This window comes from Chlorocebus sabaeus, chromosome 25, assembly GCF_047675955.1.
Source record: "Chlorocebus sabaeus isolate Y175 chromosome 25, mChlSab1.0.hap1, whole genome shotgun sequence".
Taxonomy (NCBI): domain Eukaryota; kingdom Metazoa; phylum Chordata; class Mammalia; order Primates; family Cercopithecidae; genus Chlorocebus; species Chlorocebus sabaeus.
This window is the reverse complement of record NC_132928.1, coordinates 74,325,774-74,333,252: the sequence shown is the minus strand read 5'-3', so window position 1 is coordinate 74,333,252 and position 7,479 is coordinate 74,325,774. Positions and strand designations below refer to the sequence as shown.

General features: G+C 47.0%; 1 long non-coding RNA gene across 1 annotated transcript; it reads right to left on the bottom strand.

The window, feature by feature from the left end:
- Positions 1-2,995: 2,995 nt before the first annotated feature.
- On the bottom strand, positions 2,996-6,622 carry LOC140710215 (uncharacterized). The gene is made up of 3 exons (XR_012091150.1): positions 5,989-6,622; positions 4,002-4,139; positions 2,996-3,066 (listed from the first exon to the last, which is right to left on the bottom strand). It is a non-coding gene; the product is annotated as an uncharacterized lncRNA (long non-coding RNA).
- Between the last annotated feature and the right edge of the window lie 857 nt (positions 6,623-7,479).

The window sequence follows — 7,479 nt, the reverse complement described above, 5'->3', positions numbered from 1 at the left end:
GCCACACAAAAGCCATAATATTATGGAACAATAAAAAGGGACCACTGATACTAACAACAAAGATGAATCTGAAAATAATTATTCTGAATGCAAGAAGCTGGACAAAGTCGAATACCTATGGTATGAATGAATATATTTATATAAAATTTGGCCATGCGTGGTGGCTCATGCCTGTAATCCTAGCACTTTGGGAGGCCGAGGTGGGCAGATCACTGAAGGTCAGGAGTTCAAGACCAGCCTGGCCAACATGGTGAAATCCCGCCTCTATTAAAAATACAAAAATTAGCTGGGCGTGGTGGTGGGCGGCTGTAATTCCAGCTACTCGGGAGGTTGAGGGAGGAGAATCGCTTGAACCCAGGAGGTGGAGGTTGCAGTGAGCTGAGATCATGCCACTGCACTCCAGCCTGGGTAACAAAGCAAGATTCCATCTCAATAAAATTAAATAAAATATAAAACAAAACCAAGGAATCAATAGTGGTATAAAGTAGATCATTGTTGCTTAAGGACTAGTGGCGTAGGGGGAAGGAATTACACAGGGTTATGAGGAAACTATTGGAGATGATAGGCTTGTTCACTGTATTGACTGCGGTAATGTTTTCACGGGTATATACATATGTCAACGATTTGTCAAATTTTGTACCTCAGATATGTGCACTTTGTTGTGTGTCAACTGTATGTCAGTATAGCAGGGTTCTTTGTTTTTGTTTTTGTTTTTTACAAAAACCTTAAAATGAGACTCTTTTGGGTGTTTCCAGGCCCTGGCAATGCTGCCTCTTTCCTTGTGTCCTTAATGTTGGCTGCCTTCCTACTCTGGCTGATCTCTGATTCACCTCACCGTCCAGTTTGGCTTCTCAGTTCTTCATCACTGGTGTAAAAAAGTAGCCCTGGCTGGGCGTGGTGGCTCGTACCTATAATCCCAGCACTTTGGGAGGCCAAGGTGGGCAAATCACTTGAGCTTAGGAGTCTGAGACCACCCTGGGCAACATGGAAAAACCCTGTCTCTACAAAAAAGTATAAAAATTAGCTGGGCACAGTGGCTCACACCTGTGGTCCCAGCTGCTTGAGACGCTGAGGTGGAAGGTCACTTGAGCATGGGAGGTGGAGGTTGCAGTGAACCAAGATGGCACCACTGCACTCCTGCCTGGGTGACAGAGCGAGATTCTGTCTCAAAAAAAAAAAAAAAAATCCCTGAATTAAAATCCCTCTGTCCTGAATATTTGAAGTTGCTTCTGTTTACCTAACAGATCCTGTCTGATATATTTGGTCACCACACAGTAATAATTTATCCAGGCCAGTAGACGAATCTCTGTGTGATCTTGGATGGATGTCATAAGGCTACCTCTTTTCTCCTTTTAGTCTCCTAAGTACCTGAAATCTCCACTTCTTTTTTCTTTTTTTTATAAGACAGGATCTAGCTCTGTTGTCCAGACTGGAGTGCAATGGCTCAATCACAGCTAACTTCAGCCTTGACCTCCTGAGTTCAATTCACCCTTGCCTTTGCCTCCCAAGTAGCTGGAACTACAGGTGTGCACCACCACATCTAATTAATTTTTTTTATTTTTCTTTTGTAGAGACAAGTCTCTGTCCAATTGGAGCTGTAGTGGTCTGGATTGTACATCGGACTTAGGAAGTATCTGACAATTTGTCTGATAATTCCTACCGTTAGGGAGTTTAACAAGAGTGTGGTTTTTCTTGTAGCCACAGGAATTTAGGAAATTGCCATGCCAGCTGAGCCCTGAACCCTTGACTCACCAGTAACTTTTGTTTCCTTAACCTTAAGGTTTGTCTTTGTTGATAAAGGGATGCCAACTTGGCTCTCCCAGATCACAGATATTATCTATCATCTTATGGCTGGGGAACCTGAAGCTCAGAGAGTTTAATTAATTTGTCCAAGGTCACGGAGTCAAGAAGGGAGAATGCTGGATTCCAACCCAAGTATATCTGACATTCTATATTCTAGCCTTTTCCCTCATTCTGATATTTTCTCTGAAAACCCCTGGGTTTATCCTGGCACTTTCACGTGTTAAAGTCATTTGTGCAGAAGCCAAGGTTTGTTTCCTGGGTAGGCGCTGCAATACCTCCTTGGTATTTGAGGTCAGTACATTATAGGAATAAATTGTGCTGTGTCTAGGCTTTTAAGTATCTAAATGATCAAGAGTTAGTCTTCAAAGGAGAAAACAGCGTTATAAAACAGGATTACAAAGGCAAGGCTTAGTGTCTTAGAATCTCTCAGCCTCATAACCCAAAGAGCAGAAGAGAAAAAATGTCTCCAGCTCCAAGAGAACTAATGAGCTTTAAACGAAAGAGCTAGAGTCACATTTTCCCCTGAACTCCCACACATACATGAATATAAATCCGTCTTTTCTCTTGCAAAAAAAAAAAAAAAAAAATTTTTTTTTTAAGGAAAGAGCTGTCATTTTGCTAAGCAACACCAAAAGCTGATTATCTGGTGCCTGCTCTCGGTAAAAGGCAGAAAAGCCAAATGATGAAAAGATGCCACCTCATTTAACAACTAAAATATTACTACGTAGTCGAGTAACTACCAAATACGGTCCATTTAAACACCAACCTTGGTCCAATATCTTTTTTTTTTTTTTTGAGATGGAGTTTCACTCTGTTGCCCAGGCTGGAGTGCAGTCATGCGATCTTGGCTCACTGCAACCTCTGCCTCCCGGGTTCAAGTAATTATTTGCCTCAGCCTCCTGAGTAGCTAGGATTACAGGTGTCCACCACCACGCCCGGCTAATTTTTGTATTTTTAGTAGAGACAAGGTTTCACCATGTTGACCAGGCTGGTCTTGAACTCCTGACCTCGTCATCCACCTGCCCTGGCCTCCCCAAGTGCTAGGATTACAGGTGTGAGCCACCACGCCTGACTGTCCAATATCTTAATGTAACATCTCCTTGTGTAAGCAGTCGCCTCATGCACAGTGGGTGTCCATTAATCCTGCAAACTCAGAGCTAGAACGATTTTTACCACCACTTACCATAGCTGTGCACAGATACAGATAAGGGAGGCCAGGAGGGGAAGAGTTTGCCCAAGGTCACACAGTTCTCTCCTGCAGAGCTGAAACAAATCCCAGTTACGTGGGGGCTGAGAGGTAACAATCCTGGTCTGTGAAGTGAGGCGGCCTCAGTTCAAGGCTGGAGTCTTGTGACAATCCCAAGAAAGGATAAGCCATGAGGCATGTGGTGTGCTTGCCCTAAATTCACTACTGTTAGTACCATTATTACTGTTAGATAATTGGTTTTTTTAGAGACAGAGTCTTGCTCTGTTGCCCAGGCTCAAGTGCCAAGGCATGGTCATAGCTCACTGCAGCCTTGAACTCCTGGACTGAAGTGATCCTTCTGCCTCAGCCTCCCGAGTAGCTGGGACTACATGCACACACCACTGGACCTGGCCTATTTATTTATTTATGAGATGGAGTTTTGCTCTGTCACCCAGGCTGGGGTACAGTGGCACAATCTTGGCTCACTGCAACCTCCACCTTCCGGGTTCAAGTGATTCTCCTGCCTCAGCCTCTTGAGTAGCTGGGATTATAGGCGCCCACCACCACACCCGGCTAATTTTTGTATTTTTAGTAGAAACAGGGTTTCACCATGTTGGCCAGGCTGGTCTTGAACTCCTGACCTCAAGTGATCCACCCGCCTCGGCCTCCCAGAGTGCTGGGATTACAGGCGTGAGCCATCGTGCCCGGCCCTGACTAACTTATTTTATTTATTGTAGAGATGGGCTAGAGTGCAGTGGTGCAATCATGGCTCACCACAGCCTTCAATTCCTGGGCTCCAGCAATCCTCCTGCCTCAGCCTCCCAAGTACTTGGGAATGCAGGGACTCACTACCTCGAGGTTTTTAAAGGAAAAGAAGAGGCAGTTCCTAAATTGTTTGCCAAGATTTCACAATTAAATAATATAAGCTATGTATTGGCTATACATTCTTTGTATCACAAATTCCAGGAACAGGAAGACACTGGGTGAGGCAGCTAGTCAGGAACAAAATTACCTTAAACAATTGACCCCCAGGTATGGGGCAGGGGGAGGGCTGGAGGCAGGCATGACTGAAGTCTCACACTCCTGTCTCTCTGGTCCGGAGTACTTTACAGAGCTCAGAATGCTTGGAGCTATTTTTCTTCTCTCAAACCTGTGGGAGGAAAATAACTTTGAAAGGACCAATCTGCTTTTTGTTCTCAGCTTCCCCTAACACTTTCCTCAGCCTTTTTCTGTCTACCAAGCCAACCGCCTCTGCTCAGCTCAGCAGAACCCTCATTCTGTCCCAGCCTGGTGGCTCACGCCTGTAATCCCAGCACTTTGGGAGGCCGAGGTGGGAGGATCACCTGAGGTCAGGAGTGTGAGACCAGCCTAGCAAACATGGTAAAACCCTGTCTCTACTAAAAATACAAAAAAAAAAAAAAAAAAAAAAAAAAAAAAAAATTAGCTGGGTGTGGTGGTACACACCTGAGAGGACTAAGCCCAGATTTTTTTTTTTTTTAATCTTGCCTAAATTTCTATCTAAGAGATCTGGGGAGTCATGCCCTACAAACCATAAATTCTCATCAGATGGGTTTTATTTAACCCTGTATATCATGACTTACTTTCCAATCTGACCCTGGCATGACAAGGAAGAATATCAAAATATTTTACCCCAAAACATGTTTCTCTGCCACATCTTGAAATGGCCCTGCAAAGCCATCCCTTGTGGGAAAAATCCACATTCTATAGAGAATCCTCTTTCCCCCTTTCTTTCGTTGTTCTTTTTTGTTTTTGTTTTTTTGAGACAGTGTCTCACTCTGTCGCCAGGCTGGAGTACAGTGGCAAGATCTTGGCTCACTGCAACCTCTGCCTCCTGGGTTCAAGCAATCCTCCTGCCTCAGCCTCCTGAGTATCTGGGACTACAGGTGTGCACCACCTCACCCGTCTAGTTTTTGTATTTTTAGTAGAGACAGGGTTTCCCCATGTTGACCAGGCTGGTCTTGAACTCCCGACCTCAGGCGATCTGCTGGGAATACAGGCGTGAGCCACCGCGCCTGCCACCACCCCAACCCCCCGCCCTTTTTTTTCCTTCCTTCCTTTCCAGATTCAGGAGATAATCAACTAAGAGCCAGACACCCTTTTAGGTCCGATAAGAAACATTTTACAACCTGCTCTCTCTGGTCTGCTATCGGAGCGCTTCCTCTGCACAATAAAACTTGGTCTCCACAATCCTTTATCTTAACCTGAACATTTCCTTTCTCTTGATCCCAGGATAAACTCAACCGCCAACCAGAAAATGTTTAAATTTACCTATAGCCTGGAAGCACCCCCCCCCCCCGCACCCCGCTTTGAGTTGTCCCGCCTTTCTGAACGGAACCAATGTATTTCGTAAATGTATTTGATTGATGTCTCATGCCTCCCTAAAATGTATAAAACCAAGCCCTACCGGGACCACCTTGGGCACGTGTTCTCAGGACCGCCAGAGGGCTGTGTCACGGGACATGGCCACTCACATTTGGCCGTCTCATACTTAAGAGAATAAATCTCTCAAAATATTTTACAGAGTTTGACTCTTTCGTCAACATGCCTGTAGTCCCAGCTACTGGGGAGGCTGAGGCAGGATAATCGCTTTGAACCCGGGAGGTGGAGTTGCAGTGAGCCAAGATCCCATCACTACAGTCCAGCCTGGGTGACAGAGCAAGACTCCCTCTCAAAAAAAAAAAAAAAAAAAAAAAGGCGAGTACACCGTGGTGCCTGCCTGTAGTCCCAGCTCCTTGGGAGGCTGAGGCAGGAGGATCACTTGAGCCCAGGAGTTTGAATCTAGTCTGGGCAATATAGCAAGACCCTGTCTCTAAAAAAAAAAAAAGGAAAGAAAAGAAAATCAACTATTTACTGGGCTAACACAGGAGACATTTCTGGTCCTTGTTTTTATCTTATTTAGGGGGTATATTCGTTTTAGACACCAGCCAAAATCAGTAGGAAGTTGTAGGCAACCAACACTTGAGATTGCAATATTTTACCACAATTCAAACTTGAAATGGCTTCATTCAGGGATTCTTCCATTTTGATAGGGCACTCATTGAGAGAAGGACTGGAGAAAAGGTGGGCGCCTTCCACCGAGGTTCACGTGTTGCTTCATTGGGCAGCACATCGATGGCAGCCTGGAAGTAGGTCTTCGTGTTTGCAACTGTGGACCGTGCAGGGTACCAGATTTCCGAAAGCAGCTTCTGTTTACTCCGGAATCCTACAAGTCACTGGTGTAATTTCTAACAGCCTGTAGGTATGAGGCTACAGAAAGACTCATGAAGGAGGAGAGCCCCCTGTTTGCAAAAGTCCAGGCCTATCTTTGGACAATCAAGGCTGTGCAGGGTGAGGGCGTAAATGCTGCCTGTGGAGGCTGTAACCGGGGATGTGGGAGGGCCCAGGGAGGAGCGCTGCGACTGCCGGCGGGGCGGAGAAGAGCGCGCCCAGCAGCCCCGCCCGCACCTCACGGTGTTTTGGATGCTCACGTGATTCCGCCTCATTGGCCATCAGGGAGCTCCAGCCCCGAGGAGGCGGAGCCGCCACCGCCGTTGTAGTTCCCGAGTTTCCTCATCCCGCTCCCCCGTCGGACTGTAGCGCCCTCCGGGCGTCTGGGATCAGAACTCCCAGAAGGCCTCACGCTCGTGGGCGTGACACTGCAGGGTGGGCGTTGCAGAGATGCAAATGAAGTCTCTGCGCCCAGCATCTGCGCGCCCTCACTGGGCTTCCAGGGGGCAGGGAAAAGCTTTCTCACCGCCGGAGGGATTCCTCCTCCTCTGATCTCTGGACTCTCTCACCGCCCCGAACGTCACCTCGGACACTGCTCGAAGGGCAGCACTTTCCAGAGCGGCTGAGGAGGCGCAGGGCTGGAGACTGGGTTGCGTTGAAGCTGCTGGTCCTCCGGCCTGCCTGGGCAGCATGTTTGGCGCCCGGGAAGTTACGGTGCTAAGAGGGGAACCATGGGGGAACAGCGGGGGTCCCCACCCAGGACCCCCAAGTCCAAACCAGCACCACGGGGTGGAAGCCGACTGTAACTGGGAAAAAGCAGAGCCGCTAAGGTGCTTTAATTTTGGCTAAGAAAATGAGCAGGAAAGACTACAGCCATATCAGTGGGATGAATGTCTGTGGATTATGCTGCGGCGTTTAAATCTGGCCTCCATAATTCTTTGTCTTTCATAAAGCTTTGATCGTTTTATCCCTTAAGTTACCTTCTGGGAGAATTACTTGGCTTCGTATTTATTCCAGCTCTCTTGTTTGCTTTTCAGCAGTGCCCGTCCTGCTGTTTTGCCCACCTCTTGAAGGTTTCTTTTTCTTTCAGTAGCTGTTTCCGTGTCCAAGATCTCTGGTTAATTCTTACTCTTATTTTTAGATGGAGTCTTGCTCTGTTGCCCAGGCTGGAATGCAGTGGCGAGATCTCGGCTCACTGCAACCTCCACCTCCTGGGTTCAAGCGATTCTCCTGCCTCAACCTCCGGAGTAGCTGGGATTACA